This window comes from Carassius gibelio, chromosome A18 (assembly GCF_023724105.1).
Source record: "Carassius gibelio isolate Cgi1373 ecotype wild population from Czech Republic chromosome A18, carGib1.2-hapl.c, whole genome shotgun sequence".
Taxonomy (NCBI): Eukaryota; Metazoa; Chordata; class Actinopteri; order Cypriniformes; family Cyprinidae; genus Carassius; species Carassius gibelio.
In genome coordinates this window covers 30,294,436-30,300,435 of record NC_068388.1, presented here as the reverse complement: position 1 = coordinate 30,300,435, position 6,000 = coordinate 30,294,436, and the positions used below count along the sequence as shown (strand labels likewise).

The window sequence follows — 6,000 nt, the reverse complement described above, 5'->3', positions numbered from 1 at the left end:
CAAAGGGGAGTGGGGGAGGTCAATATCAAAAGTGAGAGGCGTTAACTTCTGTGGCCACCAGCTCCCTTAAGAACCACAGGGCACCTCAGCCTCCTGGACTGCACCAGATTTGTCAGTTCTTGCTGGGAGTCATTACCCTGCTCTTCCAACAAGCCACTGTCCAACTGTGACCTTGTAGCGCTGTCTTGGGGATCTTACATTACTTACCTTGCAGTTTATTCCACTTTCATGCAGGTCAGCATTGACCCTGGACATTTTTCTTCTGGTGTTTTTTAGAGACAACAAACAGGTCAGTTTACTCTCATTGGTTTCTTTAAGCATGACCTTTCTTGCCTGCAGCCTTTTTATTGCCTTCAGGAGTTTTTCACAGGTGCATGAGCCATAATTGCTTGTACTTCGTTGAACAAGCATGGAAAAGCATTGTCTAGAGTGCTTCCACTAGTTCCCTGTAAAACACTGATAAGTTGCCCACTTCTAAAGTAGCAAGATACACTGCTTTGCTTCTGCTGGGAATTGAACCTGGGTCTCCTGCGCGGGAAACAACAACTCTGACATTCAGCCACCAGTGAGAGAAGCTGCGCTGTGTTCGTGGCTCTGGGGACAGCTGCCGCTTATGAGGAACGACTAACATGGCCTTAAAAACACGACCTCTGCTGCATTGGCCGGGAATCGGACCCGGGTCTCCCGCGTGGCAGGCGAGAATTCTACCACTGAACCACCAATGCTCTATTTTTGCAAGAATTCTACGAATTTATGTCGAAAATGCATCTCTTCAACTGGGTAATATCGACCAATGCTAAAGCTGAACAACTGACAGACAAACTGATCAAGTTCCATGGGTATTTGATGAACTGATATGAGCAAAAGTGTCTCTGAGCAAAGGGGAGTGGGGGAGGTCAATATCAAAAGTGAGAGGCGTTAACTTCTGTGGCCACCAGCTCCCTTAAGAACCACAGGGCACCTCAGCCTCCTGGACTGCACCAGATTTGTCAGTTCTTGCTGGGAGTCATTACCCTGCTCTTCCAACAAGCCACTGTCCAACTGTGACCTTGTAGCGCTGTCTTGGGGATCTTACATTACTTACCTTGCAGTTTATTCCACTTTCATGCAGGTCAGCATTGACCCTGGACATTTTTCTTCTGGTGTTTTTTAGAGACAACAAACAGGTCAGTTTACTCTCATTGGTTTCTTTAAGCATGACCTTTCTTGCCTGCAGCCTTTTTATTGCCTTCAGGAGTTTTTCACAGGTGCATGAGCCATAATTGCTTGTACTTCGTTGAACAAGCATGGAAAAGCATTGTCTAGAGTGCTTCCACTAGTTCCCTGTAAAACACTGATAAGTTGCCCACTTCTAAAGTAGCAAGATACACTGCTTTGCTTCTGCTGGGAATTGAACCTGGGTCTCCTGCGCGGGAAACAACAACTCTGACATTCAGCCACCAGTGAGAGAAGCTGCGCTGTGTTCGTGGCTCTGGGGACAGCTGCCGCTTATGAGGAACGACTAACATGGCCTTAAAAACACGACCTCTGCTGCATTGGCCGGGAATCGGACCCGGGTCTCCCGCGTGGCAGGCGAGAATTCTACCACTGAACCACCAATGCTCTATTTCTGCAAGAATTCTACGAATTTATGTGGAAAATGCATCTCTTCAACTGGGTAATATCGACCAATGCTAAAGCTGAACAACTGACAGACAAACTGATCAAGTTCCATGGGTATTTGATGAACTGATATGAGCAAAAGTGTCTCTGAGCAAAGGGGAGTGGGGGAGGTCAATATCAAAAGTGAGAGGCGTTAACTTCTGTGGCCACCAGCTCCCTTAAGAACCACAGGGCACCTCAGCCTCCTGGACTGCACCAGATTTGTCAGTTCTTGCTGGGAGTCATTACCCTGCTCTTCCAACAAGCCACTGTCCAACTGTGACCTTGTAGCGCTGTCTTGGGGATCTTACATTACTTACCTTGCAGTTTATTCCACTTTCATGCAGGTCAGCATTGACCCTGGACATTTTTCTTCTGGTGTTTTTTAGAGACAACAAACAGGTCAGTTTACTCTCATTGGTTTCTTTAAGCATGACCTTTCTTGCCTGCAGCCTTTTTATTGCCTTCAGGAGTTTTTCACAGGTGCATGAGCCATAATTGCTTGTACTTCGTTGAACAAGCATGGAAAAGCATTGTCTAGAGTGCTTCCACTAGTTCCCTGTAAAACACTGATAAGTTGCCCACTTCTAAAGTAGCAAGATACACTGCTTTGCTTCTGCTGGGAATTGAACCTGGGTCTCCTGCGCGGGAAACAACAACTCTGACATTCAGCCACCAGTGAGAGAAGCTGCGCTGTGTTCGTGGCTCTGGGGACAGCTGCCGCTTATGAGGAACGACTAACATGGCCTTAAAAACACGACCTCTGCTGCATTGGCCGGGAATCGGACCCGGGTCTCCCGCGTGGCAGGCGAGAATTCTACCACTGAACCACCAATGCTCTATTTCTGCAAGAATTCTACGAATTTATGTTGAAAATGCATCTCTTCAACTGGGTAATATCGACCAATGCTAAAGCTGAACAACTGACAGACAAACTGATCAAGTTCCATGGGTATTTGATGAACTGATATGAGCAAAAGTGTCTCTGAGCAAAGGGGAGTGGGGGAGGTCAATATCAAAAGTGAGAGGCGTTAACTTCTGTGGCCACCAGCTCCCTTAAGAACCACAGGGCACCTCAGCCTCCTGGACTGCACCAGATTTGTCAGTTCTTGCTGGGAGTCATTACCCTGCTCTTCCAACAAGCCACTGTCCAACTGTGACCTTGTAGCGCTGTCTTGGGGATCTTACATTACTTACCTTGCAGTTTATTCCACTTTCATGCAGGTCAGCATTGACCCTGGACATTTTTCTTCTGGTGTTTTTTAGAGACAACAAACAGGTCAGTTTACTCTCATTGGTTTCTTTAAGCATGACCTTTCTTGCCTGCAGCCTTTTTATTGCCTTCAGGAGTTTTTCACAGGTGCATGAGCCATAATTGCTTGTACTTCGTTGAACAAGCATGGAAAAGCATTGTCTAGAGTGCTTCCACTAGTTCCCTGTAAAACACTGATAAGTTGCCCACTTCTAAAGTAGCAAGATACACTGCTTTGCTTCTGCTGGGAATTGAACCTGGGTCTCCTGCGCGGGAAACAACAACTCTGACATTCAGCCACCAGTGAGAGAAGCTGCGCTGTGTTCGTGGCTCTGGGGACAGCTGCCGCTTATGAGGAACGACTAACATGGCCTTAAAAACACGACCTCTGCTGCATTGGCCGGGAATCGGACCCGGGTCTCCCGCGTGGCAGGCGAGAATTCTACCACTGAACCACCAATGCTCTATTTCTGCAAGAATTCTACGAATTTATGTGGAAAATGCATCTCTTCAACTGGGTAATATCGACCAATGCTAAAGCTGAACAACTGACAGACAAACTGATCAAGTTCCATGGGTATTTGATGAACTGATATGAGCAAAAGTGTCTCTGAGCAAAGGGGAGTGGGGGAGGTCAATATCAAAAGTGAGAGGCGTTAACTTCTGTGGCCACCAGCTCCCTTAAGAACCACAGGGCACCTCAGCCTCCTGGACTGCACCAGATTTGTCAGTTCTTGCTGGGAGTCATTACCCTGCTCTTCCAACAAGCCACTGTCCAACTGTGACCTTGTAGCGCTGTCTTGGGGATCTTACATTACTTACCTTGCAGTTTATTCCACTTTCATGCAGGTCAGCATTGACCCTGGACATTTTTCTTCTGGTGTTTTTTAGAGACAACAAACAGGTCAGTTTACTCTCATTGGTTTCTTTAAGCATGACCTTTCTTGCCTGCAGCCTTTTTATTGCCTTCAGGAGTTTTTCACAGGTGCATGAGCCATAATTGCTTGTACTTCGTTGAACAAGCATGGAAAAGCATTGTCTAGAGTGCTTCCACTAGTTCCCTGTAAAACACTGATAAGTTGCCCACTTCTAAAGTAGCAAGATACACTGCTTTGCTTCTGCTGGGAATCGAACCTGGGTCTCCTGCGCGGGAAACAACAACTCTGACATTCAGCCACCAGTGAGAGAAGCTGCGCTGTGCTCGTGGCTCTGGGGACAGCTGCCGCTTATGAGGAACGACTAACATGGCCTTAAAAACACGACCTCTGCTGCATTGGCCGGGAATCGGACCCGGGTCTCCCGCGTGGCAGGCGAGAATTCTACCACTGAACCACCAATGCTCTATTTCTGCAAGAATTCTACGAATTTATGTCGAAAATGCATCTCTTCAACTGGGTAATATCGACCAATGCTAAAGCTGAACAACTGACAGACAAACTGATCAAGTTCCATGGGTATTTGATGAACTGATATGAGCAAAAGTGTCTCTGAGCAAAGGGGAGTGGGGGAGGTCAATATCAAAAGTGAGAGGCGTTAACTTCTGTGGCCACCAGCTCCCTTAAGAACCACAGGGCACCTCAGCCTCCTGGACTGCACCAGATTTGTCAGTTCTTGCTGGGAGTCATTACCCTGCTCTTACAACAAGCCACTGTCCAACTGTGACCTTGTAGCGCTGTCTTGGGGATCTTACATTACTTACCTTGCAGTTTATTCCACTTTCATGCAGGTCAGCATTGACCCTGGACATTTTTCTTCTGGTGTTTTTTAGAGACAACAAACAGGTCAGTTTACTCTCATTGGTTTCTTTAAGCATGACCTTTCTTGCCTGCAGCCTTTTTATTGCCTTCAGGAGTTTTTCACAGGTGCATGAGCCATAATTGCTTGTACTTCGTTGAACAAGCATGGAAAAGCATTGTCTAGAGTGCTTCCACTAGTTCCCTGTAAAACACTGATAAGTTGCCCACTTCTAAAGTAGCAAGATACACTGCTTTGCTTCTGCTGGGAATCGAACCTGGGTCTCCTGCGCGGGAAACAACAACTCTGACATTCAGCCACCAGTGAGAGAAGCTGCGCTGTGTTCGTGGCTCTGGGGACAGCTGCCGCTTATGAGGAACGACTAACATGGCCTTAAAAACACGACCTCTGCTGCATTGGCCGGGAATCGGACCCGGGTCTCCCGCGTGGCAGGCGAGAATTCTACCACTGAACCACCAATGCTCTATTTCTGCAAGAATTCTACGAATTTATGTCGAAAATGCATCTCTTCAACTGGGCAATATCGACCAATGCTAAAGCTGAACAACTGACAGACAAACTGATCAAGTTCCATGGGTATTTGATGAACTGATATGAGCAAAAGTGTCTCTGAGCAAAGGGGAGTGGGGGAGGTCAATATCAAAAGTGAGAGGCGTTAACTTCTGTGGCCACCAGCTCCCTTAAGAACCACAGGGCACCTCAGCCTCCTGGACTGCACCAGATTTGTCAGTTCTTGCTGGGAGTCATTACCCTGCTCTTCCAACAAGCCACTGTCCAACTGTGACCTTGTAGCGCTGTCTTGGGGATCTTACATTACTTACCTTGCAGTTTATTCCACTTTCATGCAGGTCAGCATTGACCCTGGACATTTTTCTTCTGGTGTTTTTTAGAGACAACAAACAGGTCAGTTTACTCTCATTGGTTTCTTTAAGCATGACCTTTCTTGCCTGCAGCCTTTTTATTGCCTTCAGGAGTTTTTCACAGGTGCATGAGCCATAATTGCTTGTACTTCGTTGAACAAGCATGGAAAAGCATTGTCTAGAGTGCTTCCACTAGTTCCCTGTAAAACACTGATAAGTTGCCCACTTCTAAAGTAGCAAGATACACTGCTTTGCTTCTGCTGGGAATTGAACCTGGGTCTCCTGCACGGGAAACAACAACTCTGACATTCAGCCACCAGTGAGAGAAGCTGCGCTGTGTTCGTGGCTCTGGGGACAGCTGCCGCTTATGAGGAACGACTAACATGGCCTTAAAAACACGACCTCTGCTGCATTGGCCGGGAATCGGACCCGGGTCTCCCGCGTGGCAGGCGAGAATTCTACCACTGAACCACCAATGCTCTATTTCTGCAA

The 6,000-nt window shown here is 47.2% G+C and overlaps 7 non-coding genes across 7 annotated transcripts; all 7 read right to left on the bottom strand.

Annotated features, from left to right (window-relative positions):
• Nucleotides 1–654: 654 nt before the first annotated feature.
• trnag-gcc (transfer RNA glycine (anticodon GCC)) lies at nucleotides 655–725 on the bottom strand. Its single transcript has one exon. It is a non-coding gene; the product is annotated as a tRNA-Gly (tRNA).
• An 806-nt stretch (nucleotides 726–1,531) lies between these two features.
• trnag-gcc (transfer RNA glycine (anticodon GCC)) lies at nucleotides 1,532–1,602 on the bottom strand. The gene has a single exon. It is a non-coding gene; the product is annotated as a tRNA-Gly (tRNA).
• Nucleotides 1,603–2,408: 806 nt separating this feature from the next.
• Nucleotides 2,409–2,479, bottom strand: trnag-gcc (transfer RNA glycine (anticodon GCC)). Its single transcript has one exon. It is a non-coding gene; the product is annotated as a tRNA-Gly (tRNA).
• Nucleotides 2,480–3,285: 806 nt separating this feature from the next.
• Nucleotides 3,286–3,356, bottom strand: trnag-gcc (transfer RNA glycine (anticodon GCC)). The gene has a single exon. It is a non-coding gene; the product is annotated as a tRNA-Gly (tRNA).
• Nucleotides 3,357–4,162: 806 nt separating this feature from the next.
• trnag-gcc (transfer RNA glycine (anticodon GCC)) lies at nucleotides 4,163–4,233 on the bottom strand. The gene has a single exon. It is a non-coding gene; the product is annotated as a tRNA-Gly (tRNA).
• Nucleotides 4,234–5,039: 806 nt separating this feature from the next.
• trnag-gcc (transfer RNA glycine (anticodon GCC)) lies at nucleotides 5,040–5,110 on the bottom strand. The gene has a single exon. It is a non-coding gene; the product is annotated as a tRNA-Gly (tRNA).
• An 806-nt stretch (nucleotides 5,111–5,916) lies between these two features.
• On the bottom strand, nucleotides 5,917–5,987 carry trnag-gcc (transfer RNA glycine (anticodon GCC)). The gene has a single exon. It is a non-coding gene; the product is annotated as a tRNA-Gly (tRNA).
• Between the last annotated feature and the right edge of the window lie 13 nt (nucleotides 5,988–6,000).